At 41.6% G+C, this 27,313-nt stretch overlaps 1 protein-coding gene across 4 annotated transcripts in view; it reads left to right on the forward strand.

Annotated features, from left to right (window-relative positions):
- Positions 1–5,932: 5,932 nt before the first annotated feature.
- Positions 5,933–27,313, forward strand: part of LOC134625868 (thyroid hormone receptor alpha) — a 125,342-nt gene continuing 103,961 nt past the window's right edge. Inside the window, exons 1-2 of one of the 4 annotated variants that reach the window (XM_063471187.1) lie at positions 5,933–6,580; positions 19,002–19,090. The gene's annotated coding sequence lies outside the window, so the exon portion shown is untranslated. The remainder of the gene's footprint in view (positions 6,581–19,001; positions 19,091–27,313) is intronic. The other 3 variants (XM_063471184.1, XM_063471186.1, XM_063471185.1) reach the window with 3 other exon arrangements.

Raw genomic sequence — 27,313 nt, forward strand, 5'->3', positions numbered from 1 at the left:
CAGCCTTTGTTGGGCTTTTTTCACAAGGTGCGATGTGTTCAGCCACCAGGTCAGGTCAGACGCTATGTGGACACCCAGAAACCTGATGTTGTCCACATGCTCTACTCCTGCAATCCACAGTGGCCTCCTTGTTCTTGCTGGTGCTCAGGACGAGGATGTTGTCTAAGCACCGTGTCAGCTGTTGGATCTTCTCTCTATAGTGAGTCTCATCATTGTCTCAAAAATTCACAACTGTGTTAGTGAAATGAATGGCAGAACAATCGCGAGTGAAGACAGTGAATAGTATGGAGGACCACAAGAGCCACGCGCATCGAAATAAAAATTTCTGTGCTTTAATAATGAATTGTAGAATAAATTCTGCAATTGTAAATTCATTTTTGAATTCCAATTGAATAAACTGCATTTCAAAATCCTTTTTCCAATTGCATTTCAAAATCCTTTTTCCAATTGCACTTTAATAAACTGCATTTTAAAATCCTTTTTCCACTTGCAATTTAATAAACTGCAGTTCAAAATCCTTTTTCCACCTGCAATTTAATAAACTGCAGTTCAAAATCCTTTTCCACCTGCAATTTAATAAACTGCAGTTCAAAATCCTTTTTCCACCTGCAATTTAATAAACTGCAGTTCAAAATCCTTTTTCCACCTGCAATTTAATAAACTGCAGTTCAAAATCCCTTTTCCACCTGCAATTTAATAAACTGCAGTTCAAAATCCCTTTTCCACCTGCAATTTAATAAACTGCAGTTCAAAATCCCTTTTCCACCTGCAATTTAATAAACTGCAGTTCAAAATCCATTTCCCTTTCCTGTTCGCTCCGGGATTAGCTGCTGGATTAGCTCCTGGATTAGCTGCTGGATTAGCTCTTCGATTAACAACTTGCTGGAGGCTATTCAAATTAGCCACACCGTGGGATGTAAGGAGCTCTCTGATTGGTTGGTCAGACACAGGCTGTCTGCCAGCCTGGATTTTTCTAGCTCATAGCTTCGCCCTGCTAAGAAGCGTGTGTGCTTGTACAAAGGCCGTTCAGCCTCGGGATTTACACTCGGCTCGACACGGATATGTGAAGAATGAAGGGACCCTGCAGCGAAACGGAGAGCGCAACCTCTGACTGAGTGCCTGTTTACGCAGTCTGACCACCTGTTGAAGGTAACGTGCTAACGTGGCTAACGCTAGCATCACCGCACGTAGCCCCGTTATTTTAAGGACATCTTAGTTTATGAAAGTTTTACGTCGCAGCTGTACGAGCTAGCTGCGTGTTTTGTAAGCTGCTGTGCTCTTCACAAATAAAGCTGGAAGCAGCTCAGACTGTTAGAACCAGCACTGAGGCCTGTTACATTTATACAGTGTTAGAGCAATGGCTGCAACCTACAGCCTTTAAACTAGCGATTAAAATGCTGACAGTAAACTCGTCAGTCCAGATGTTACCACATTACTTTGTGATACTTAGAGTTAAAACAACTGAGACAGGCTGATTAAAATAACAGCTGTCAGTTCTCTCATTCCTTATATCAAGACTGGAGATCACACTACTGATTTCAGTTCATTTAATATGTGAGTGCACAGATTCATTCTCAACTGGACATAAATGATGATCAAAGGTTGTATATATGATGAATTCATCAAATCCCAACCTCTAACACAGTGCGCTGAATCTTAGCTTTGAATGTCCAGTATATTCTAATCAGTGCAATTTAAGCATTCACTGAACCTACAGTAATTGAAATTGATTTAATAAACTGCAGTTCAAAATCCTGATCAAACTGAATCAAAATTGATTCAGTTTAGTACTTTTCTCTGTATGCTCTGTGATTATAAAGGCCTTAAATTCTGTGATATATACTGTAAATGGTTTTCACAGAGGTCTTAAAGTAGTTAAATCACTGCTGATAGTCTGGTTGTTTATATTTTCACGTTTTTGTGTCTGTAGGGCTGTTTGATGACGATTTGGACTCCTCTGGGAGATGAGGACGCACCCACATCTGTTCCATACTGCAGCCATTGATGGTGTTACAGCTTTGAGTCAGCTTTAGGCCATCAGATGCACACACTGGAAAACCAGCACCTGGACTTCATGCAGGAGAGACGGCCTCAGTGATTTAGGTTCATAAGCGAGTTCAAACATTTCTGGCCTCTTATCACTTAGATTCCTTAATCTTAAAAGTGAATGCATTTAAAGCAGGAACTGCACACCTAGCTGTCCAAAGTTGGGCAGCATGAGTATTGTAAAGTTTTGTAGGGTCCTTGTTAAAAATTCCACAAGCACCACACCACATTTGTCATATATAGTTCATTTTGTACAGGACATTGTTGAAATTATAAACTATATATTCTAGTTGTCCACTTGTCAGTAATTTTTGAGTAAATGGATGTCAGTGATAAATCAGTGGTGATTCACCTGCAAATGTTTTTAACAAACTTTGTTTTTTGTAGAATTCATCAGCAGCTGTGAAGAGATGCATTTGAATATCTTCTGGTTCCACTTTTCCTTCCCAGAAAGCTGAGGATGGCTAATTCCTGACAAGGACACACACCTCAGCGCTTATCATTGGTGTTACATCCTCCGTGCAGCAATTCCAGAGAAAACGAGAGAGCAACGACCACTCATTAAGACCAGCCAGAAATCTGTCCCTTTCTGGCAGCTGTGGAAACTTCCAATAAGAAAGTTTGCATTCTTAGAACAATGCTGGGTCATGTGTGATGTGTCATATGAGGATATTACATTTTGACTTAATTCTGCTCAATTAAGTGTTTTGATCGTTGATCCAGTATAGCAGCTTTGTGTTGTGCTGCAAGTTAAAACTCATTGTCCTCATGAGCACAGCATCTAACAACTCTCCTTAAAAAAAACGAATGACTTTAACTGGACACAATGGTTTCCAGTGGGAGATACATTCATCACTCATCCGTGACACTGGAGAAGTCACCTGGATGAGTGATAAAACAATTTTCCATGGAAAATCCAGAGGAACTAAACTTTGTTGTTGTTTCTCTGGGCTCAATTTCAGCCTCAGGAGCATCTCTCAGAAGAAAACATTTTGCAAATAATCAGATAAAAAAGATTGTTAAACCAGGTGGTATTCTCTGGAGTTTAAGACCAAAACTGAACTCAGTGAATTGACATTGGACTGGAATTCATAAGATGAATAGAAATACTGCTGAAGCTGAATGATATATATGTGTGTGTGTGTGTGTGATCTTTGTTTTCTCCAATTCACCAGGTCTGTAAAGTTCAGTATGACTGTAGTACATGATACAAAAGAATAAATACAGAAGAATAACAACTTTATGTGAATAACTTTACTCTTCTTAAAAATAACTCATAAAACAAGTAAAAGTACAAATGTGTACAAGTTAGAGACTTCCTCAGTAAGTTTACACTCTTTTGGAGTGATTGTAATTGTGTGTTAAAGAGAAAGAGATTAGGAGGTAAAGTAGAGGATGCAGAGTCCATCACTGAGGCCGTCTCTCCTGCATGAAGTACGGGCGCTGGTTTTCCAGTGTGTGCGTCTGATGGCCCAAAGCTGACTCAGAGCTGTAACACCATCCATGGCTGCAGTATGGAACAGATGTGGGTGTGTCCTCATCTCCCAGAGGAGTTCATATCGTCATCAAACAGCCCTACAGACACAAAAAACATGTGAAAATATAAACAACCAGACTATCAGCAGTGATTTAAGTACTTTAAGACTTCTGTGAAAATCATTTACAGTATATATCACAGAATATAAGGCCTTTATAATCACAGAACATACAGAGAAAAGTACTAAACTGAATCAATTTCAGCTTTCATTTTTCATGATGTATATTGTATTAATAATTAAATTTCATTATCTGTATCTTTACCACACATTTGCCACACAGGTGTAGATACTGTAGGTTCAGTGAATGCTTACATTGCACTGATTAGAATATACTGGATATTCAAAGCTAAGATTCAGCGCACTGTGTTAGAGGCTGGGATTTGATGAATTCATCATATATACAACCTTTGATCATCATTTATGTCCATTTGAGAATGAATCTGTGCACTCACATATTAAATGAACTGAAATCAGTAGTGTGATCTCCAGTCTTGATATAAGGAATGAGAGAACTGACAGCTGTTATTTTAATCAGCCTGTCTCAGTTGTTTTAACTCTAAGTACCATAGAGTAATGTGGTAACATCTGGACTGACGAGTTTACTGTCAGCATTGTAATCGCTAGTTTAAGGCTGTAGGTTGCAGCCGTTGCTCTAACACTGTATAAATGTAACAGGCCTCAGTGCTGGTTCTAACAGTCTGAGCTGCTTCCAGCTTTATTTGTGAAGAGCACAGCAGCTTACAAAACACGTAGCGAGCTCGTACAGCTGCGACGTAAAACTTTCATTAGCTAAGATGATCTTAAAATAACGGGGCTACGTGCGGTGATGCTAGCGTTAGCCACGTTAGCACCTTACCTTCAACAGGTGGTCAGACTGTGTAGACAGGCACTCAGTCAGAGGTTGGCTCTCCGTTTCGCTGCAGGGTCCCTTCATTCTTCACATATCCGAGTCGAGCCGAGTGTAAATCCCGACGCTGAACGGCCTTTGTACAAGCACACACGCTTCGTAGCAGGGAGAAGCTATGAGCTAGAAAAATCCAGGCTGGCAGACAGCCTGTGTCTGACCAACCAATCAGAGAGCTCCTTACATCCCACGGTGTGGCTAATTTGAATAGCCTCCAGCAAGTTGTTAATCGAAGAGCTAATCCAGCAGCTAATCCAGGAGCGAACAGGAAAGGGAAAAGGGATTTTGAACTGCATTTTATTAAATTGCAGGTGGAAAAAGGATTTTGAACTGCAGTTTATTAAATTGCAAGTGGAAAAAAGGATTTTGAACTGCAGTTTATTAAATTGCAAGTGGAAAAAGGATTTTGAACTGCAGTTTATTAAATTGCAAGTGGAAAAAGGATTTTGAACTGCAGTTTATTAAATTGCAAGTGGAAAAAGGACTTTGAACTGCAGTTTATTAAATTGCAAGTGGAAAAGGGATTTTGAACTGCAGTTTATTAAATTGCAGGTGGAAAAAGGATTTTGAACTGCAGTTTATTAAATTGCAAGTGGAAAAAGGATTTTGAACTGCAGTTTATTAAATTGCAACTGAAAAAAGGATTTTAAAATGCAGTTTATTAAAGTGCAATTGGAAAAAGGATTTTGAAATGCAATTGGAAAAAGGATTTTGAAATGCAGTTTATTAAATTGGAATTCAAAAATGAATTTACAATTGCAGAATTTATTCTACAATTCATTATTAAAGCACAGAAATTTTTATTTCGATGCGCGTGGCTCTTCTGGTCCTCCATAGAATAGGACCGGGCTGAGCGCACAGCCCTGTGGCGTGCTCGTGTTCAGGACCAGTGTGGAAGATGTCGCACCACCCGAGGCCTGATGGAGAGGAAGTCTCTGATCCAGTGGCGCGGCGATGTCGACAGACCCAGGTTATGAAGCTTCAGAGCCAGCTTATCACCGTGTTGAAAACAGTCCACAAACAGCACCCTGACATAAGAGTTGTGATGTTCCAGGTAGGTCAGGGCTGACAATCCTGTGTTGAACTTTCCACCTGTATGCAACCTGATGGCTGTCCAGACCAACATAGATGACGTCCTTGATGTGCTTCTGAACGATCCTCTCAAAGCACTTCATGGAGTCAGGGCCACAGGACTATAATCACTGAGACAAGAGATAGCTGATCTTTTGGGTACAGAGGATTTAAGGCAGACAGGTTGAAGATGTCCAGAAAAACTTCTGCCAGTTAGTCAGGGCACGCCTTCAGAGTCCTGCCTGACAGCTAACATGAGAGTAAGTTTAAATGTTTTGTTAATAAAAACATCCCCGTCTGATTTTCCAGGTTCTGCGCATTATATAACCCTCCGCGGTGGATGTTCACATCCGTCCGCTAGAGGGTGCTGCAGACCCTCGGTGTAAAGCCACCCTCGTAGGCTCCTGACCCGCGTTCACCCGTACTGTACAGGCATGGGGGAGGACCGAGCATAGAGAACTAGTAAACGCTGTGGAGTTCTCTGTGCACACCGTGGCCATGACTTTGACAGTACCGGCTAGCGGACATTGCTCTCCCGTCTCCAGGCACCTGAAAGCGGACCGGTAGAGGAGGCTAACACCGGAGGGAGAGGCATTAGCTGACGCCGGCTCGAGTCGGTAAAGCCGCTTTTATTTGATTTTTTTTAACGTGTTTGTTGAGCTTGTTTCTTCACGTGATAACTCTGCTGCTCCTCGTTCAGCGGTTTTACGTGGACGATACCGGGAGTCGCTTTTATTTGAGCGGTGGAGTGCCGCTGAGTGAGACAGTTTGACACTTCCAGCGAAAACAGGCTGAAAGCTTCTCCTCGGGGACGCCGGTGCAAGGTGAGCGCTGTCCTCACGTCAACCCCGGCGCTGCGCCGGCCTGCTCCCTGCCTGCTGTACTCCAGCTATAGGGAAACGCCGTCGTCGTCTGGCCAGTGCACTGCAGCTCTGTGACGTCTCCAGGTTCACCTACACCGGCTTCCTCTTACTGCCACCGCACTGTGTGAAACTAGTTATTCTACATTCTGCAGTCAGAGGTGAACGAGGAAAGATGTGACAACTATGTAGTGTCTGTGTGTGTATGTAGTGTAATCTTCACCGTCACTGCTCGCTCCTTTGCTGTGACATGTCCCCATAGGTCGGTCTGTCCGTGGGCGCTTGCGTGCCAAAGTTTGCCTGAAAAGCTGCTGGAGGATTCAGAGTCATACATGTGTCATGGGGCGGTGTCATGTATGAAATGTGGCTCCCAGCCAATAGCTGCTTCTATAGGGAGAGGCCCGGTATATGTGTTTATGCCATTATGCACTGGGTTGCACATATAGGTATTACCACCAGTCTGTCATACTTCTCTGCAGTAAGGGTGTGGGTGGGTGTGTGTGTCTTTAATGTACGGCCTCACAATTGTTATTGCCATTCCTATTCATATGACTGCCCTCCAGGGTTCCCTGAGTGTTTGCTAAGCATGTGGACCAGTCAAAGGGGGGCTCAGTCATTTATTTTCTGTCCAGAGTTGTAGTTCCAGACACCTTGGTTTAAGTCAGGGATGTCAAGCTCCTTTTCTATCGTTTGCCACTTACAGCCGCATGATAAAACTAGAGTACTCAGAGTTGAAAATATGAAGTTTTCATCACTCCTTTACATTTTCCAAAGCTGTCTGGTGGGCTGGAATGGTATGTTTGACACCCCTGGTTTGAGTGCTACAACTAACTAGGGCATATACAGATAGCATGGCTTTAGTTTTTTACTGATATCAAGTAATGTTATTAGTGTTACATTAATAAATTGTAATCCTAATCTTTGAAAAAAGACAGTAAAAGCTGATTTTGGCTGCTTGCTGATTCACATGTGTGAGGTTCTTTTTTTAGCAAGATGCCGTTCTGGGGATTTGTCTCCTCCTGGATCTTTTACTTGTTTCGCAAATGTATAAACTACTTCACTGTAGTTTACATATTTGCCCAGTATTATTCTTCTATATGTAATTTAACATCCACCTTGAGCTACTCAGTGATTCATAACTTTGTAAAGTTACCTGCTTCACTGACTATTCAGTGCCTAGCAGAGGCTCCCGGCTACAGCTGCCTGTTTTGGCACAACTCTCAATCACAGCAGCCACCCCCGACTTAAAGCCTTAACATAATCTAAATGGGTATGTCATAGAAGCATCTGAGGTTGTTATAGTGGAGGAATTAAGATGATATTCCTCCACCATAATATCATCATTAAAATCATATTACAGTATATTTAATCAACTCACCCATCCAAATCATTGAATTCATGTGTTCCAGTTCCTCGACCACAGGTGTATAAAATCAAGCACCTAGGCATTTATGAAGGAATGTGCTGCTCTAAGGAGCTCAGTGAAATCCAGTGTGGTACTATGATAGGATGCTAACTGTGCAACAAGTCCGGTCAGTGCACTCAGTGACAGTCAGTCGCTACAGACCTCCAAAGTTCATGTGGCCTTCAGATTAGGTCAAGAACAGTGTTTAGAGAGCTTCATGGAATGGGTTTCCACGGCTGAGCAGCTGCATCCAAGCCTTACATCACCAAGCACAACGCAACGCGTCAGCTGCAGTGGTGTAAAGCTCACCACCACTGGACTCTAGAGCAGTGGAGACGTGTTCTCTGGAATAACATATGACACTTCTCCGTCTGGCAGTCTGGGTTTGGCGGTTGCCATGAGAACAATACTTGTGTGACTGCACTAGGCCAAGTGTAAAGTTTGGTAAAGGGGGAATTATGGTGTGGGGTTGTTTTTTGGTCCCTTTGTTCCAGTGAAAGGAACTCTTAATGCTTCAGCATACCAAAACATTTTGGACAATTTCATACCCCCAACTTAGTGGGAACAGTTTGGGGATGGCCCATAAAGATGGATGAGTGAGTTTGGTGTAGGAGAACTTGATTGGCCTGCACAGACTCCTGACCTCAACCTGAATGAACACCTTTGATAAATTAGAGTGGAGACTGTGAGTCAGGCCTTCTTGTCATCCCCTTACAAATGCACTTCTGGAACAATGGTTATGAATTCCACAAAACACTCCTAACCTTGTGGAAAGTCAAAGCTGTTATAGCTGCAGAGGGTGGGCTGACATCATATTAAACCCTGTGGATTAAGAATAGGATGTCTGTCAACTTCATGTGTGTGTGACAGCAGATACTTTTGTGTCTGCGGTCCATTTTCATAAATTTGGAGGGCTGAATGTGAGCTTGTACAAAGACAGTGATGAAGGACTATAGGAATAAAATTTAAAAAAAACCTCGGAGCAACAGCAGCCAATAAACTGGCATCAGGGTTCTGGCAAATAATTTCGCAAGTGGTGTTTCCTTACTTGTAAGATTTAGTCCAGCATCGAGAGTCTGCACAGCACACTCCTTCAGTGTGTAGTGATGAATAAATGGAAGTAAAGAGACATTTTCCCCACATCTTTATTCATTTATCATTTTAAATAAAACACTGTCAGAGCCACAGCTGCGTATGAAACAAATTAATATGGACCCCCCCCCCCCTTTAGTATTTCCCCGGAGTGCAAAATCCAGACATACATACAATTACATAGGAAGCACTCTTGAGTTCCTTCAGTTATGAATTTGGTAGCTGGTGTTTTTTATTAGTTTTCAGCAGCCGTTTGAAAATGTATTCGTCTTTAAGAGTTTCCCCTCAGCTCTAGCTGAACCTCAGTGCCGCAGCTTAATAAATCCTTTCAAGGGTGCCTTTCATATATATTTTCTGTGTACAAGGCAACTCAGAGGATTTCTTTTTATAAAGAGTTGTTTTTTTTTCTTTAAGGAATATTGCTGTTCTTAGTCCTTGTAAGGGAATTACAATGAATGAGTGGATGGAAGGAAAGAATTACAAAGCAAAGAAAGGCCATGTAAGTTTAAGCATGCGTACACATACAAAGCTTTAATCCCTGCCAGCAGCTACAGGTGACCTCTTTTTGACATCCTCATTCTCCCTCCTCTAATGCAAGGCCTGCGTCCTTTTCTGATGTGTAGCAAGAATGGGGTGCAGGCAGGGTGAGGAGAAAGTGGCATCCCCTCCACTGCCCGTCAACCCTTCACCCACTGATCCAGGCTCAGCGTGAGGGTTGCTGAGTGTGTTTGTCTGAGCTTGGTTACATAATATGTGGAGGCAGCCGTTGCCCCAGTCCTCAGAGGTCCCTCGGCACGCTCGCATCACACAGATGTAGACAAGCGTGTGCGTTGGAGGGGTGGGGTTAAGTGTCAACATGGACCACAGAACTATTGTTTAAGTGCTTTTAGAATCAGATGGACATTTAGAATTTCACTGCAAGTAGTATTTGGGTGGGCAAACTCAAGGCTGATGTGTTTCAGGCAAGAAAATGTCAAGAAAAAGTGACAACTTGAGCCAGTTTTGCCCTCTGCAATTGTAATTCAACCTGGGTAAACTAGCCTGTCTTCTCTGGGAACTCTCTATGTCGACATTTTAGTGCAAACAACGGCACAAAGAAGCTGTTTTAAATAGCTCCATATAGCATTATGGTCACTTTAACCTTCAGGTCAGTGTATTCATCTGGAAGGAGAGGTGAGAGGTCTAAGGTGACATGTTTTAGATCTTTATACAGTGCGTTCTGTATGTTTACGATACACACCACTCTTGTAAGAATCACAGTTTCCAAGTTCTAAGACTTTTTGTCGATATTTGATCAATAAATAAGTCGATCATGAAGAGCTTGGTGGGTGTGGCAAATTGTTACCATGACCCACTCCACACCCGTACAACGTTGATCAGAATGACATACACGTACCAAAAACATAACCTCCTTGGCAGACGTAGTTAGTTATTAGCAGCTCTCATTCTTAGTGTACTTTTTCTGGGACCTCTAGAAGCATTTGTGGGCTTTTATTTAGAGATTGTGAGTGTTTCAGTTGTCCTCAGTCTAACGTACATGCAGATACAGCTGGCTGATAAAGTCCAATTTCACCTATGCAATCATTCTTTGGAGTTCGTTTTAACTGCAAAGCTCTTTGTATATTTTATTGTCAATAAATGAAATGCTTCCATTTCTTTACAGCAGCGTGCTTTTTCTCAACCCCAAAAGTTGTCAGTTTTTTAGTTCAGCTGGAATGACTGAAAAACAAGAACTTTGATCAACAAGAACCACCAAGATCTTTCCAAATCACCCCCTAAAGCTGGGCATACACTAGGGCTGTGCGATATGACCAAAATCTCATATCCCGATATAAGACATCTATCGTCCCGATAACGATGTAAATCACAAAAATTTAACATTTTCTGTAAATTCTGTGAATCTCGGGCAGCTCGACTTGCGTGAAGTGTTTCCAGCTGGGCGTCGTGTACCTGGAGTCGAGTGTTTTAACCGATGCATGAAACGATACATTTTTAGACATACGTTGTAATGGCCGCCGTTTTCTTTGTGAGTATTTATTACACGGCGTGCTGCGGGGAAAAGCCTGTTCTAACGTTTGAGTCTCTTTTTGACGGCTCTTTTTTGCTTCTCATCTATAATACTCTGCATACTCTTTCACGTGATTCAGTTTATTTTGAAAAGTCTCAACAGGATCTTGAGCTTTATTGTGAAAGGTTTATGTGGAAAATAAACAAGCGGACACGCGATGGTTTTACCGTTGTTGTTGCTAACGACAACGCATAAAAACAGGCGCTTGTCCGTCCGTAGTGTGGTTATATTAAATATAAGCGAAAGAGAGAACTTTAATATAGCCACTACAGCGACCATCAAAACGATGAAAATATATTGCCGTAAACAGTTTATTTTGCGACACCACGAAACAAACGATAGCGTAAAATGAAACTATAGACGTTTTTATATCGTCATCCGATACATATCGTTATATCGAACAGCTCTAGCATACACTGTGCGATTTTTTTTTTTATTATTTTTTTTTTCTCCAGTGGCGTTATTCAGCTCCTGCTGAAACTGTACAATTGAATCGCAGAGGTTAGAAGTTCGTAGGTCACGATGCATGGTCTCGCACTATACGGTCGGATGCTCTGATGTCACCTGAGTGCTCACACTGTGCGTCTATAACATGAAGCTTATAGCACAAAATCTGCCTCTCTGTCTTTCATTCACACAGACATCCACACCACCACCATCAACTTTGCTAAATTGCTAATGAAAACATTGACCAGGCAGCTGCATTTGAGCAGCAATGTTCATCCAACTCTTTTCACGGTTGTTGCGGTCGTGATAATTTTGTCAGGCCACATCGAAAAGGCTTGGATGAGCTTGCCAAAGTTATACAAGTTGTGCCTCCATCACCTGTGTCCAGATCACACGCTGCACTGTTGTGCTGCTCCGTCTTTTTCACTTTCATTTCTGTGTTTGCGCGTGCGCAGTGTGAGAGGTTGCGTTGACACCCTCACGACAGGCGACAGGATTTCAAACAGGTTTGATTTTCTTGCGACCATACGATTGCTGATCGGGAGCTGGTCGTGAGGTGTTAATCGCGTCTCGTTACCCCACGTATACTTTACGATGCACGACACACGATTAAGGCGAAACTCGGGCCGATCCCCAAAACGGTCGCACGACTGAAAAATCATCTCAAAATGGGCCAAAAATCACCCAGTGTATGCCCAGCTTAAGCAGGGCTTAACCCTCTGTGACCACTCTCATCTCTCTTTTGTCTTTTTAGAATTCATTTATTAATTTTTACTCTGTGATGTTTATAAAAATAATAATGTTAATAAGTAATTATTTAAAACAACTGAATCGAATATAGACCAGAATAAATGTGATTATGTTCCTTGCTGTAATGGAGCAGCATTCACATATATTAGTAAGCTCACATTTGTGTTTTTGTCACTCAGAGAAAGGAGTGTAACATGACACGGTCAGACGACTAATAGTTTTATAGTAGCTTCAGTGCCTTTTCCCTCCTGCAGAATGTTAATCCCTCATGTAAGAAACCATATAAACCTCCAGCTTAACTTTCTCATACAAACCTGTTGAAAGGAAACACTCTAACATACTGCAGATGGCTTCGTTCTCTTGGAAGGATAAAGGGGAAAAAAGGGGTTTCCAAATAAACCTTGGCAGCCATTATCATACCTGGGCAGCAGCCCAAGTAAAAATCTAAAAATTTAACATGTCATTACCTTGGAATTCTTTCCCAACAGTTCCCATTTAGTCTGAGCTCTCGATGAGTGCTTTTCTTAAACCCTGTGGTTCAGCTCCGCCCAAGCCATCTTGGTTAAGTTGAGGTTGCTAATTGTGGACTGCAACACAGCATTGCTCTGCGTTTTGGTCAGAGGCCTTACAAAGTGTGGAGATGTGTTTGGTCCAGCTCTGCTTGGACTTGAAATGCATTAAGAAGTCAACAACAGGGTCTTTCTGTGTGAAGTTTTCATGTTCTCCCCGTGTTTGGGTGGGTTCTCCCCGGGTACTCCAGCTTCCTCCCACAGTCCAAAGACATGCAGTTAGTGGGGATAGGGAAACTCTAAATTGCCCATAGGTGTGAATGCAGGAGTGAATGTGAGCGAGACTGGTTGTCTCTGTCTATGAGTTAGCCCCACGACAGATTGGTGGCCAGCCCAGGGTGTACCCTGCCTCTCGCCCTAAGATAGCTGGGATAGGCTCCAGCGCCCCACGTGACCCTGAAAAGGATAAGCGAAAGCGAATGGATGGATGGATGATTTGAAGTCTTCAGTTTTGTCCTATGATAAGAACTGTAAGCACTAGTTAGTGTGAGCGCACCTTTTACAAAAATAGCTGTAATGTTCTCGTTCTCTTCTATGGGTGTTCACACACACGCTCGGGTGATTACTGAGGGACCTTGGTACTTTTCCAGAGCTTCCTTTGGAATCATATTTTTCTGTTAAAGCAGGAACCTGCAGCTTCTGTTTAACAGAAGCTACAAACACCCACTGTTGAACTGTGCTTTATTGTTTGTACTTGACAACCAGTTGTTGACTCTATAAAGACACTGATACAAAATATACTGCACTGAAATGAAATGCACGTTGGGCTTTATGATAGTTTGGACCTTTGTTTGAGGAAATTCTCTCTAACTGGAGTTCCTATACCAGTGCTATTCAGTGTGAGTTGAGTACCAGTGGTGTTAGCTATGGAAAAATGTGAGCACAGCCCAGTTTTTGGCCATTGGAATTAAACACATAAATAAATGAAACTAAGTGTTAGTAGTATGAAGCTGGGTTGTTTAACAAAAACCTTACAACTTCCTGAGTCAGTTTAATTACCACCCAATTTTGACAGCACAGAGAGGTGTGTAGTGGGTTATTGGATTGGCTTAGCTTGGAAATCAGAACCTGTCACATAGCAATCACACAATAGTTTGTTGAAACACAAACTGGTGATTCATTCATTCCTGTTTAAGCTAGCTTAGCTTTACCTTTACAGTCAGTCTCAGATGTTGTCCGTTCAACCTAAGGTGTGTACTGTGCCAAACCATGAGAGAAGACCCTGAAAGTGACGCCAGAGTACGCCCCAGTAAGAAAACTATTCTTTCCAAAATAGTTTTCACGTGTTAATTTGGAACTATAGAAAACGGTTAAAGGTTATTAAAGACTGAGAGTAGAAACCTTCATCCTTGGTTGTCCTGCACCAAAGATTTTTGAGATTTTTCAAGAACGACCTTTTATATTTAAGGTTTCAGCTTTTATAAATAGTACTTTGTTCAGACTGTGTTACACTTAGACTTAGACTTAGATCCTCCCGCGCCGATCGGCGCATCGGGCGACAAGAGAACGCCATTGAACTCGGTCTATCGCGGCAGTTGTTGCTTCATCCCATGACAGTTCGACTGAACGTAAATCTTCAAGGAAAGTAGACTGTGTTACAATTACCTATTTATTACTGTAGTGCTAAAGAAGATTTAACTTCCTGTAATGGCCACTGGTGGCTGGCTCCATAAATGAGTCAGTACTAGGGATGGGTAATGGCACCGGTTCTGACATAAACGGTAGTAACCAGACCGAAAAGCAGTGCACATTTCGGTGCTTTATTTCGGTGCTTTTTTTTTTTTTTTTTTTCCCCGAGATGTCATACACTTTGGATTCTAGGCAATCATTTTACCTTTGCAAGGATAGTAGGCGGGCCCAGATACGTACGTTCTTTTAGAGCAGAGCTACAGATTAAAAATGCCCAAGGCAAAGCGGTCAAAAGTCTGGCTGTACTTCACAGCAAAAGATGCAAACTCAGCAGCCTGCAACAAGCGCTTTAAGGTGATACTGTGATACTGTCAAAGGAGGTAACACCTCGAATCTGATGAAACACCTGGCGACGCATAGCGTTTTTTTAAAAGCCGAGAAATGCACCATATTTGATAGCTTGCTGCAAGACCTCACATTGAGCACATCTACTGCGGGTGTGGTGCCTGTTATCGGACCCGGAGTTAGCAACATCCCCCAAGAACCCGAAGAGGAGAGTCCTGGCCCTAGCCCTGCCAGTGTAGCAGAAATGATGACGGATGATGATGGCAGCAGCAGCCGTTCTTCTCTGCGTGAGTAGCTTAATGTTGCTCGTGTGTAATTTACGTTGAGTAGGCTAACCACGTTATTAAATTAATGCATGTGAGGTGAACTAGCAAACACCGTCGTAGTTACATGCGGCTGTCTTCTTGTTTGATGGCAGATACTCCCTTTACCCTGGCCAAAAAGGCTAAAATGGCCAAAGAAAAAGTGGAAAACAGCTAAACATGAGAGGTTTTTGGACAAAGTTTGTGTTCTTGATTCTTTAAGCACCGGTTCGAGCACCGTTTAAGCACCGGCACCGTTTCAAAAGTACCGGTTTGGCACTGGTATCAGATAAAACCTAAACGATACCCATCCCTAGTCAGTACCAATATTAAATCTTCACATTAAAGTGCATTTTTATGGTTTTGTAGAAGAACAAAACAGTTCTGTCTGCTAAGTTTTATCTCTTAACTGTGTTTGCTGTGATGCTGCCTTTTGAAGCTTTTTTTGGGGTTGTTTTGTAATTTTCTGACACAAACATGGTTTGCTACAAGGTACCGAACACAATTCTACTATTTAGTGTGTTGCCTTGCACTGATTAGCAAACATGGATCCAGCTAATGGTTGAACGTGCTAGTTTTGGCTTATAATTTAGCACGCCACCATCTGATCTTAATAAGATCAATTATGGTTAAATCTTTCAACACCGATGGGCACAAAGGAGCTGAACACGACAAATGTTTGTCTGTCTTTGTGCCACACCTAATATTTTGCTCACTTTAATCACCTGAAACCTCGGGGAAATCATGCATCTCATCCGTGTGTTTCCACATTTGCTGTTACACAGTGATTGGTCAAACGGGGCAGTTATGTCAGTCGTTCATTTCATCGTCCAGTTGTCATGTGACAGCCCCGATCACCAGTGCGGTTCTGTTCTCCTTTGAACTGCTCTGATTGGCCTGTTGCTGTGATCAGTCTTCTCCCTCCATCCTTGGATCTGTTGCAGCACAGTTGCTCTTTCTTGCAGTTGCAGCTCTCAAGGGCTTTGTATTGTTTCAGGGCAGAGAGGAAAGACAAAATTTTAGTGAGATGAGAGCGATTTTATAACAGGCTTTTGTCTCCCCAAGGGAAGTTCTCGCTGACACAATTACTTAAACATTGTCAGTGAGTAGATGCGCATGCATGTAGTAAGCCACATGCACACGCCCACATTCACTCTCTGGAACCAAGAATGGTGTCAGGAGTGGCCACAACAGGAAGTTGCCCAGGGATTAGATTAACAGGACAAGACTCTCTGCTCTGAATGAACTTCTGCAGTGAGCCAGAGGCCTTTGCTCCTCCCTCTGAGGGTTTGAGCAGTCCTATACAGTAAAGTTCACACTGTGAGTATTGAAAGAATATTTTTCAGGCAGTTTGCTGTTTTCAACATCAGACACAAAGAGAGAGAGAGAGAGAGAGAAACTGGCTGCACAGCTGGAAGATCAAAATGGGGGGAGATGGGAATAAGTGCAGGAAAGATCATGCTCCGCACGTGGATCCACAGTGCTGGAAGGATTTGGGGTAGCTCCCCTGCTATTTCCAGCCCCAACTCAAAGAACTGCTGTACTCTGCTGGATTTAGTGAATGTTATCGGCTGCACCATAGCAACGCTGTTGGATATTTTAGGGTCACTAATTATTTCAGCTCTATTCAAAGATCATTCATAGAGTCATTGCTGTGCTTGGTTCCATCTGTAGGCCCATCTGTCCACCAGTTCATACAAGTCGTTGCAATTCTTCCTGATCTAACTCAATTATTATACACTAAAAGGAGTGTGTTGTAGTATTTTAACAGTTTGGCTGTGGAACCTCAGCCTGACAGTGCTGTCTTTATAGTTCAGGAATTGCCATAGGCCAGCAGCTTTGCACGACTTCTCACCTATGCAATATAATGAGCTGCTGCCAGTTCACCAGTTTGTAGATTCAATGTGTTTTTCTGCTTTCATTAAGCACTTTGGGTCGACGCCGGCAGCAGCTATTCAAAAGGAAGACTGAGGAGAAAAGTGTTAAGGTGGCTGGTAGTGCTCCCTGATATCAGAGCCATGTGATCTGGCTTGAGGCACAACCTGTAATAAAGAGCCTTAACATCCAGATGATCAATGGATTTTTTTCCTTTTTTCTCCATTTTAAAAGAAATTGTAAACAAAAACAGCTTAGTTAATCGTGTACACACACACAGTGGTGACCTATATTTTCTCCAGACTCACAGAAATTTAATGAAACTTAATTAAAACTTAATTAGAGGCAGTGCTTTCTGGTAAATTCAGTGATTAAAAAATTCAAATTATAATCAAACTGCTCAGTTTCACATGATTTCTATTTCCAGAACACATAAGAAAACATCAAACTGAAAGTATTTTAAGCCTCACTGTTTTTTGTAACTTGACACTAACTGTCTGTTACTGGTCTACATAGCATTAAACATAATACTGTAAGCTAATAATAAGGTTTTTATATCTCTATGCACGTGTAGCACAACTTTAAACTAATCCTTGAAAAGACTGACGGTGTATTCTACAGAGCATGGGTTTACGGGGTCCCAGACACCAAATATTTTAACTCTTGAAAGATCAGGATTTCTTCACTGCAAGTAATTCAAACCACGCTGCAAAATATCATTGACTGTCCTCGTGTTGTGGACGGACTCATCTGTCTGATGTTTGGTGCATTTTGGCGTCTTCTTCCTGCCTTATGGTAGCGTTTGTCTTTGCTGATTGGGAACACTGGACATACTAAGTTGTTATTAAGAACAATTGAACTTGCAACATACTCACTGCTTTTGCCACTTCACCTCAAGGTAAATGTTGTTCCTTATATAGAGAAGTATGCATTGGAAGGTTGGAAGTATGCAGGTTGTATTCAGATTTCCTGTTTGTTTTGAATGATTCTAATTTTCTAATTCATTAACACATGCGCGGTGATAAAAACAAAACAGGCTGGTGCGAAGGGGGATGTCAGTGCCAGCAGAGGGGACATCCCTGTATGTGCTTCTCTTATTATTGATCATTTTTGTGCATTTTATGGGAGGTAATTTACCCGAAGAACATGCAAAGAATATTAGAACTTCACGAGCGAAGAGTTTTTCTCCTGCTAGCCTCAGAAATGACAAGCAAGCCATCTCAAAATACTGAAACAAAGAAGACTAAGCTGGCCAAACTAGTTAGCTTTGCAGTTGGGATTTGCAGCAACCAATGAACGGGAGATTGAGGAGATTGAAACCACTATTTTGCAAACCTGGGGAGACGTGGCCCCCTTAAACACTAAGAATTAACGCTTGTAAGGAGGGACTGCATGATACCAGAAATTTAGTAGTTAGTGCCAGTAGCGTCATTTTAAAACAGTAACGCAGTTGATCAGTTATCTAAAATGTTAACAATATACGTTTTTGACAAGCACATGAAATGGTTGCCAAGTAACCTTCTAATATTATAGTTGCATTATGATAGCATAAAGATTTAATATTAGCTATTAAAAACAGACAAAAGTGCATTCAGACAAGTGGCATTTAGCTAGTCAGCTAATAAAGACTTTAGCCATTTGAAACTGACAAAGTGACAATTCACTCTGTTATTTTGAAAGGCAAAATGACATCTTCCTGTTTCTTCCAAATTAGAAATATGACGAGTGGTGTTGCTCAACCTCCTCTTTCATTTCAATTTTTTTTAAACCATTTATCCAGATGCAAATTTAATTCCTTGGCTGTCCCACTCTGAGCCTGGTTCTGCTGGAGGTTTCTTCCTGTTAAAAGGGAGTTCTTCCTTCCTACTGTCACCAAGTGCTTACTTGGCGACATTGGGAATTTTGGCCTTTTCTCTATATTATTTTAGGGTCTTTACCTTACAGTATAAAGCACCTTGGAGGTGACTGTTATTGTGATTCAGTCATATATAAATGTAAGCATAAAAACTGGTATTGTATAATATTTGTTAATGGAAATAATCATCTTGAAATATTTCTGTTAAACGCATTTTGCATTTTTTTCTTCTTTTTTTCCCCCAGAGTTTCTGTGAAGGAAGACGCTTTGCCACATGATGTTTTCCAGTAAATATGTTGGTGAAGAAAGCCGGCCTCCATCTCCATAGCACCAGGTGGGTTATCTGTTATTTTGTCTTCATAGCTGAACCGTTCACTCAAATTCATGCAGATGGTTTAAATTACTCATACTTTGTGTGTCAGTAATTGCACCAACACAGTGCTGTTCTGTAATTTTGTTGAAGTGTTTTCTTTATAATATTAAAGATGTTCTCAAACCATGCACCTGGATGTTAAAGTGATTCCTGCTATGTATGCTGCAGGGCCCAGGCTCAGGAGTGAAATCGCATTACATTGCATAAAACTAAGGAAAAGCAGGTTAAAGAATGTTTAAATAAAATGCATAATTGTCAGCAGCTCTTTTTATGTCGCCTCTGTGTATCTGTGACATAGTCTGCTGCTATGATTGGTGATTTCCGGCAGAAACTGTAAGTGAACTCAGTGTTTTGTTGGTCAGCTGCATAATTGTGTGACACCTTCAGGGCAGAGGGCTGAACATGTTCAGACTACAACTGAGAAACGTTTTTGCACTGAAAGGTCTCAGAGAGAACTTTTTAATTAGATTGTGAGATGTGCTTTTTTGTGAAATTCTTCGCCTTTTTAGTGTTTGGGAGATTTTTCCTTTTCTGCAATAATGAGGACAGAATCTGCTGCAGCATAAAGAGCATGCTCGTGTTGTAGTGTTAACATACAAAGCAAAATCAAACTCTGCTGCTTTTCATTTGGTTCCCAAAAAAAAGAGGAATCAGAATTAAGATGAGTCTTTGTTATATTTGTTACATTAGCTTGTCTGCATACACTGTAGCTTTTTTGGCAAATAAGCAGAATAGGTTTTCTTTAAAAAGTGAATGTCTGCTAAACAAGAATAAACTCTCAAATCTGTATATTAACTTTTTTTGAGGGTGTGATAAAAAGGAAGAGAGACTGTAATTGTGATAAGAGGAAAGGTGTTTTGCAGTGCAACAGAACTCATACAATAATATTAAGGTTGAAGGTAATCAAACTGTTAGAGTCTACACAGTATGGATTCCTCATCTTTCTCTGTGTGCTGTAAATTTTCGCCTGCTCTTGTACCTCCTCGTTAGCTCTGCTGAGTGACTGTGGGGAAGGCAAAGCACAGAGAGCAGTGCAGCAGCAACACTCAGCCAGATGTTCTCTGATGTGATTCCCCACGACAGGACATATTGTGATCTGACATACTGTGTAATTGATGTGATTTTTAATTTTAGTTCTCACGTAGCCTCAAATCATTTTCACACCACTGAGTCCCCCATGATGCAAATTTACAACACACGTTCAGCCCTTCCTGCCTTCTCATTATCCTAATTTCCTCACAAGCAACCAAAATCTCAACCAACTGATGTGCCAGCGTTATTCAGGAGTCAAATGTAATTAGGGTTGGCCTTGAAAACGCTCACTCACCACCTTGTAGCAGCAACCCAGCTGTGTGGCTCATGCTTTATGCAGAAACTGCTGCACGGTGGTCATGCAGATGTGGATTGGAACTCTTCCCCTTTAAGGCACAGTTGGCTGAACAGGGAAACACCACAGTCAAGTATGGGTCTGTATTAGGGCTGGGCGATATATCGAGTTTTTTAAAAATATCGATATATTTTTATACGAGATATAAGATGTGACAATATCGTTTATATCGATATAGTCTATGTTACGTTATAACTATACTTGTGGAGCCGCAAGTCTGCCTCTCTTTCGTCCACTTTTGTCTCTACGCTGCGTTACTCTGCCTCTCTCCTTCACTGAACACAACTCCCCCTCCTCCCCCATCGCTTCACCTGCAGGCAACGACAAGATGGACACGGCAAATCTCCGTTAACGAGTTACTGCGCATCGCCCCGTGCGTGGGGCTGGACAGCGTCAACGTGTTAACGAGCTAACCACACTAACGAGCTAACCGCGCTAACGACATGCAGCCCAAAATCCTTTCATTTTCTCAAAAGTTGACAGCACACCTTATGTATGAATTCCGGTTGTGCTTGATGACCGCGAACCGTTTTTATGTGGTACACGGCGCTCAGAAATCTGTCAAAAAATGTTTTAGTACAGCTTTGGTAAGCTACGGAGCTGCACCGCTTGATGGATTGTTGGAGCATTACGGCTACCGAGGAGCCTCGCGGAGTGATAAGTACTGTGCTTCAACGTAATATTACCGTACTGTGTGTGTATAAGGACCATAAATGGCACCTGTTCAGAGACACGGTTACAAAGAGGATTTCAAACTCCAGACTGTCAGTCATGCAGTAGAACTTGGGAACAGAGCAGCTGTCTTTGTTATTATGCTCAGCGTCTTTTAGTTTACATTTTGACTGCACAATTGTACGGAGCCCCTCTGATGACATGGTCCAAAAAATAAATAAATTGTGGCCACAAAATACTACTTCGTGCCCTCGAAATAGTATTTCGTGGCCACAAATAAGTATTTCTCTTTTTGTTCTTACTTTATGGCTTTAAAACAAATATCGAGATATATATCGTATATCGCCATCCAGCTAAAAAATATCGAGATATATATCGTATATCGCCATCCAGCTAAAAAATATCGAGATATGAATTTTGGGTCATATCGCCCAGCCCTAGTCTGCATTTATAAATATCAAGCAAAACCACAGTTGACATATAAAGTGTGTATGATGATGTTGGCTGTTTCTTTTTTGTTTTGTTTTTTTGTTCTGTTTTGTTTGCATGCATTGAAAGCAGTAGACAGGGTGAGCAAGGCCCCCAGCACAGAACAGAGTAGGCCTCAATGAAAATATACACTGATAACATTATGACCACCTGCCTAATGTCGTGTCGGTCACCCTTTTGCTGCCAGACCAGCTCTGACCTGCCAAGGCATGGACTCCACTAGATCCGTGAAGGTGTCCTGTGGTATCTGGCACCAAGATGTTAGCAAGAGTGTTCAGTCAGACAAGGCCATCTTCTCTCATTGCTCCGTGGTCCAGTTGTGATGCTCATGTGCCCATTTTTGGTGCTCTCAGTGGCGAGCAGTAGTCAGCATGGACACCCTGACTGGTCTACGGCTACACAACCCCATACACAACAAACTCTGATGTGCTGTGTAGTCTGAAGCCTAGCTCGTCTGTTGGATTAGACCACAGAGGCCAGCCTTCGCTCCCCACATGCATTAGTGAGCCTTGGCCACCCATGACCCTGTTGCTGGTTCACCACTGTGCCACTTTTGATAAATACTGACCAACGCAGAGTGGGAATACCCCACAAGACCTGCAGATTTGGAGACGCTTTGACCCAGTCGTCTAGTCATCACAATCTGGCCAGACTCGCACAAATCCGCATACTTGGCCATTTTTTCTCCTTCTAACACGTCAAGTCTGAGGACAAAATGTTCACTTAATACATCCCACCCACTAGCAGGTGCTACAATGAAGAGATATTCACTGTTATTCCTTTCCCCTGATCGCCTGATCAGTGTGTAGTATAAGTTATAATAAGACTTTTCACCAAATGACTTACTGTATTTGAAAAGAATAGTTTACAATAAGAATGACTGGTGTTTGTATTCAAAGTAGGTGGGGCCCATCTGCCTGCACCTCTCACAATAGGGAGTGAGGCACATCAGGGGGGAGCAGCAAGGCTTATGTGAATGCTTTTAAAGCTGTGACAGTCTTTTGCATCCTGAGCTCAATCAAACCAAAGGTACAGGATAGACGGACCTTTCTTGCTGATTAGTTAAGGAAACTGTCTGCAATTATACTTTTGTAACATAACAGCAAAAATGTTATTTGTAGGGACATTTGGATCAGATATCAGTCCAACCTTACTCAGAAAGCTAGATCAATAACAAGTTGGTCTATATTTAAGAAACCTATACTACAGAAACACAGTACAATTAGTTCTACACTGTTTATGATGCTGACAGATGGTAGTTTCAAATTTGTCATCTATAAACACAGACTGTAAGATTTATTCTGCTCTCAACTTCCAGTGTCCTTTAGTGTTGCGTATTTTGGTTGTGAGGGCTACATAAATGTGCGGATTCAGACCCTGACCCAATGACAGAAATACTTCAGCCTATATCAAAGAAGAGGTGCTACTGCAGATTTATAATGACATTTTTTTGTATTTTACCAAGTGTGGAGAAATAAAAGCATGGCCTACTTTACTCTGAGGCACATGTTTCAAAAACCTTTGAAGGTTACCACATATACAGACGGCTGCACTCTCTAATGGTCATGGTAACTACCTGGATGTCAAAGAGTTCATTCATTTCCACACAAAGTGCTCACTGCAAGAGCTTTTTTTTTTTTTTTTTTTTTTACATTAAAAAAACACATTACTCACAGAGTACATCAGGAAGCTTGTCAGGTGCTCCTTTTTACAGCTTCTTCAGATTCTTTGTCTTCACCCATGCTGCCCAGCCTCCACCTATAATGGCCTGCTAATGGGGGGCACATCCTGCATACAACCTAAACTGTCCTCTGACCGTCTCGGCTTTCTATACTTTTAGTTGATCCACAGTGAAGCAAAGACAGAATTCAGACATTGTCTGTTAAGTGCAGCTGCTGCAGAGTTATATACTGCATTATGCGGCTGGATAAGACTACACACCTCTGGAGCGGGGATCGCAAGTTTGATTCCCACCCGGTATCCAGTAAGGGTCCTGGCTAGACCCCCCCATGCAAAAAAACAAAACAGCCCTGGAATGGCGCCTCTATGTCTGCAGCCTGTCCGCAGTTCAGGACACAAGCATTTCACTATATGCTGTACTGTGTATGTGACAAATAAAATTTGTATGGTGGCATGGATGGGGCTTTTGTAATTGTGGCTATATTTCTCATTTTGTTTACTGGTTTTGATGGGGTTTAACTCATTACCCCTTGAAAGCCTACAATGAGTAACCCTAGAAGCTCTTTTCTGAGCTAAACAGTTGCTGTCATATTTCAGACCTGCTCATAGTACAACATGACTGGGTTTGTATCAGCAGTTAGTGAGGGTATGAAACAAAAAAGAAGAAATTAGTGAGGCTGGTCTCTGCCTATGCAGCCACCCTTGGAAAAATCCAGAAACTATGAGTAATGATCAACAAACCACAACTTTATTGACAAATACTGAGGCATCAGAACGGGAACAGGGGAGGCTGTTACATGTTGTCTTTCTGGGAGAAAGAGTTAAAGCTGGTTATCTTTGAATTTGTTGTACAAATCTATAAATGTCAAAGAAGCTGAATTATTTTAGAGTCCGACAAAAAAAATCTGTCTTTACTCAGAAAACTAAAGAAATGTGAAACAAAATTGGAGATCAGCTTGATGGTGTGATTTGTTTATACTCTGTGATCGTTTCCCTGTTGTTATTTTGCATGACTCTTATTTAGATTTAAATTAGTTTCAATTCATTTACATTTTCATTTGCACCTTTCGCCACGTATAGCTTTACCAAAGAAGACAGTCTTTTCATTTGATTAAAATCCATCTGGGTTTTCTCACATTGTACATAAATTAGATGAAGCTTTACAGTCACTCGCTGGAAGCTGGTAATGCCTTTGAAGCTTTTTCATGAATGCCAAATATCAGCAGGGTGCTTTCTGCACAAGCTGGAGAAGATTTTACATGCTGTAAAATTGCAAATTGACTTCATTATAATAAGACTTTGACTTTTTTTTCACACTTGTGAGAATTGGTATATTTCAGCATGTTTGATGTATTGTTCATTTAGCCTAATATGTTTAGCAGACTGTGTGCTGTGTATGAGTTTAGTTCATCCAAAGGTCATGTGATGATGCCCCCCATCGCCAGCTGATTTGCTGAAGAGTAGATATGAGATTTGTTTTTATTATCTGTGCATCTTATTTACCTCATTATCCAAATCTGATCCAGTTTGCTGCCAAAACAGGGGAAAAAAAACTCCTTGTCGCAGCCACATTGACTCCAATAGGAAATAACTCCAACAAGCAGGCACTCAACTACTTGAGATTACCAGAAGTATGGGTAATAAGTAGCACTGAAGTAGGAAACCAATAGCACTTGCCATTTTGTCAATATTTTTGTCTGAAGTGCCTACATAACCCTGAGTCAATAGAAAACTATGTCCATCACACCACAGTTGCAGGAAAACCATTTGTTCTGTTGACAGATCTCGGGGGTTTCTCACTATTTTGTCATTCACAGGCAGCTCCAGAGTACATCAGCATTCTGTGTGAAACCGCTGAACAGAATCCCTGTAATCGTTTTTTACCTGAGGGATTTCAGTTGCATGAGCTGGTGTGTTTATTCAGTAATCCCTCCCATTTCCCGAGCAGTTTTAAAAAATAAAAACAATCTCAACAGAGAATCATTTGAACAAAATGCGTATTTGCACACTTGTTCACACAGGACATCAGAGCCGCTGAAGACAGCTTCTGCCCATGGGTGATATCCTCATTCACATTTCTCTGCTTCCAGTGTGTGATGTGATTAGGGCCGTACCCCAGCTGTGCATCAGAATATCCTCAGGGGAAACTTGTTGGTTTTTCCCAGCATGCTTTAGAGTGGTGGTGGGGGAGGGAGGGTCACACTGTGGGGGTCCTCACAGAGCAAAAATGTTTATTTTCCAGGAAGGAAAAGAATTTTAGTTCTTGACTCTATTCTTAATGAGCACTGGAAAAGGACCTATTGTACTCATTTCCGGCTGTAAGTTGTTTTGGTTTGTTTTTTTTTAACATTTGAACTCTACTAGAGTAGCTTTGCATGAGTCACGGTTCAAAATAATCCTTATTTATCTTATACTGGCACTCAGTTCAGCCGCTGGACTGGTCTGAAGCTCGGGGGGGCCAGAATCAGGTCAGTGAAGGAGTCAAGTTGGACCACTGGAAAAACAACAACTTTTTGTTGTCCTTTTGAGGAGTGGGGGCTTTACGGCGGTTTACTGGTCTGACACTCTTGGGCTGTATGGGCCCTAAACTGAGTTTGACAGCCCCTGTATAAAACAAAAGAATCAGACTTTGTGCTTTTCTGAGTAGACGGATGTTTGTCTTTTGGATGGATTTTGGATCTTTCAACACACCAATGGAAACTTTGTTGAAACAGGTTGGGTTTTGGGGTTGTTTTGTATTTAGGTATTTTTGTCCTTTGCTTCTTGGTGTCGTTTTTATTTGCAGCGACAGACTGTGATCATTGCTAGATACATGGCTGCGTGTCAGAAAGCCCATCTGACTCAGGCTGACAGTCCTTTCCATCTCTCCACATTCTAAAACCTCAGCAGTGACTTTTGCGGCTTCAGACGCGTCTTTGATTGCTACAATTTGGATCCATTTTCCTGGTTGCTTGTGAAATTGGAAACAGCTGGCAAACACCAGAACAGAGCAGCGCATGTGCCTCTAATATAAATGATCTGCTGTCACCAGAGACCCAAGAACAGGAAAAGACGAGCTGTTGCTCTCGTAGAATATCAGAAGGGTCTGCCGCTTGTGAAATTGACAGTATTGCCACTTGATATGTCCATGTCGGTGATTTTTCCGGGGCTGCCTCATAAATATTAATCATCTCAGCTGTTAGTCAGCAAGTGGAATCTCAGTGTGAGATTGAGATGAACCCAGAGAAACAATTAGCAAATTAAAAAAGATGAGCTTGTTTGTTTTCTCTGGCTAGTTGCTTTTTTCTTGGGGTATTTGGGGAGTCTCAAATATTAATAAGCATAAACAGTCCATGAATGTGAAAATAAAGTGGAATAGCAGCTTGAGGCGTGAAACTTTTGTTTGATTGTCATTTTGTTTATTTTGCGTTTGTTCTAAAAGAAGCACTGAGTAGCACCAGAGCCAACGCCGAGCTGTGAAAATGAGAGAATATGTATGTCTGCAGTGGTGGAAGGCTAGCTATTGCATTAGCATAATAACTAATTAGATACAATTACAGTCTATTACACGTTATCCCATTGAGGTTTTATTCACATGCTAATCAGGGTACTGTGTTTCAGCATGTACCGACATTAATAGCTGTAAATAATGAGATTTTGATAATAGAATATTTCCATAAAAGATTCTTTTATGGAATACAACTTTACATGTGCGTTATAATAACATCATGTGTTTTTTATCAATGTGTATCAAATTAAAGAAGTACATTTTAAAATGTGTTTACTGTGCCATGAAAAAGGATTTATCCCTTCCTGATTTCTTCTTCTTTGAGCTGACTCTATGGGTTACCACAACAGATCATCTGCTTCTGCCCTGTCTATAGCATCTTTCCTCTGCATTTCCTCCTTCACTACATCCATGAAGCTCATCTGAGGACCTCCTCTTCTCCTACTGCCAAGCTGCTCCATATTCAGCA

This window comes from Pelmatolapia mariae, linkage group LG4, assembly GCF_036321145.2.
Source record: "Pelmatolapia mariae isolate MD_Pm_ZW linkage group LG4, Pm_UMD_F_2, whole genome shotgun sequence".
NCBI classification, from domain to species: domain Eukaryota; kingdom Metazoa; phylum Chordata; class Actinopteri; order Cichliformes; family Cichlidae; genus Pelmatolapia; species Pelmatolapia mariae.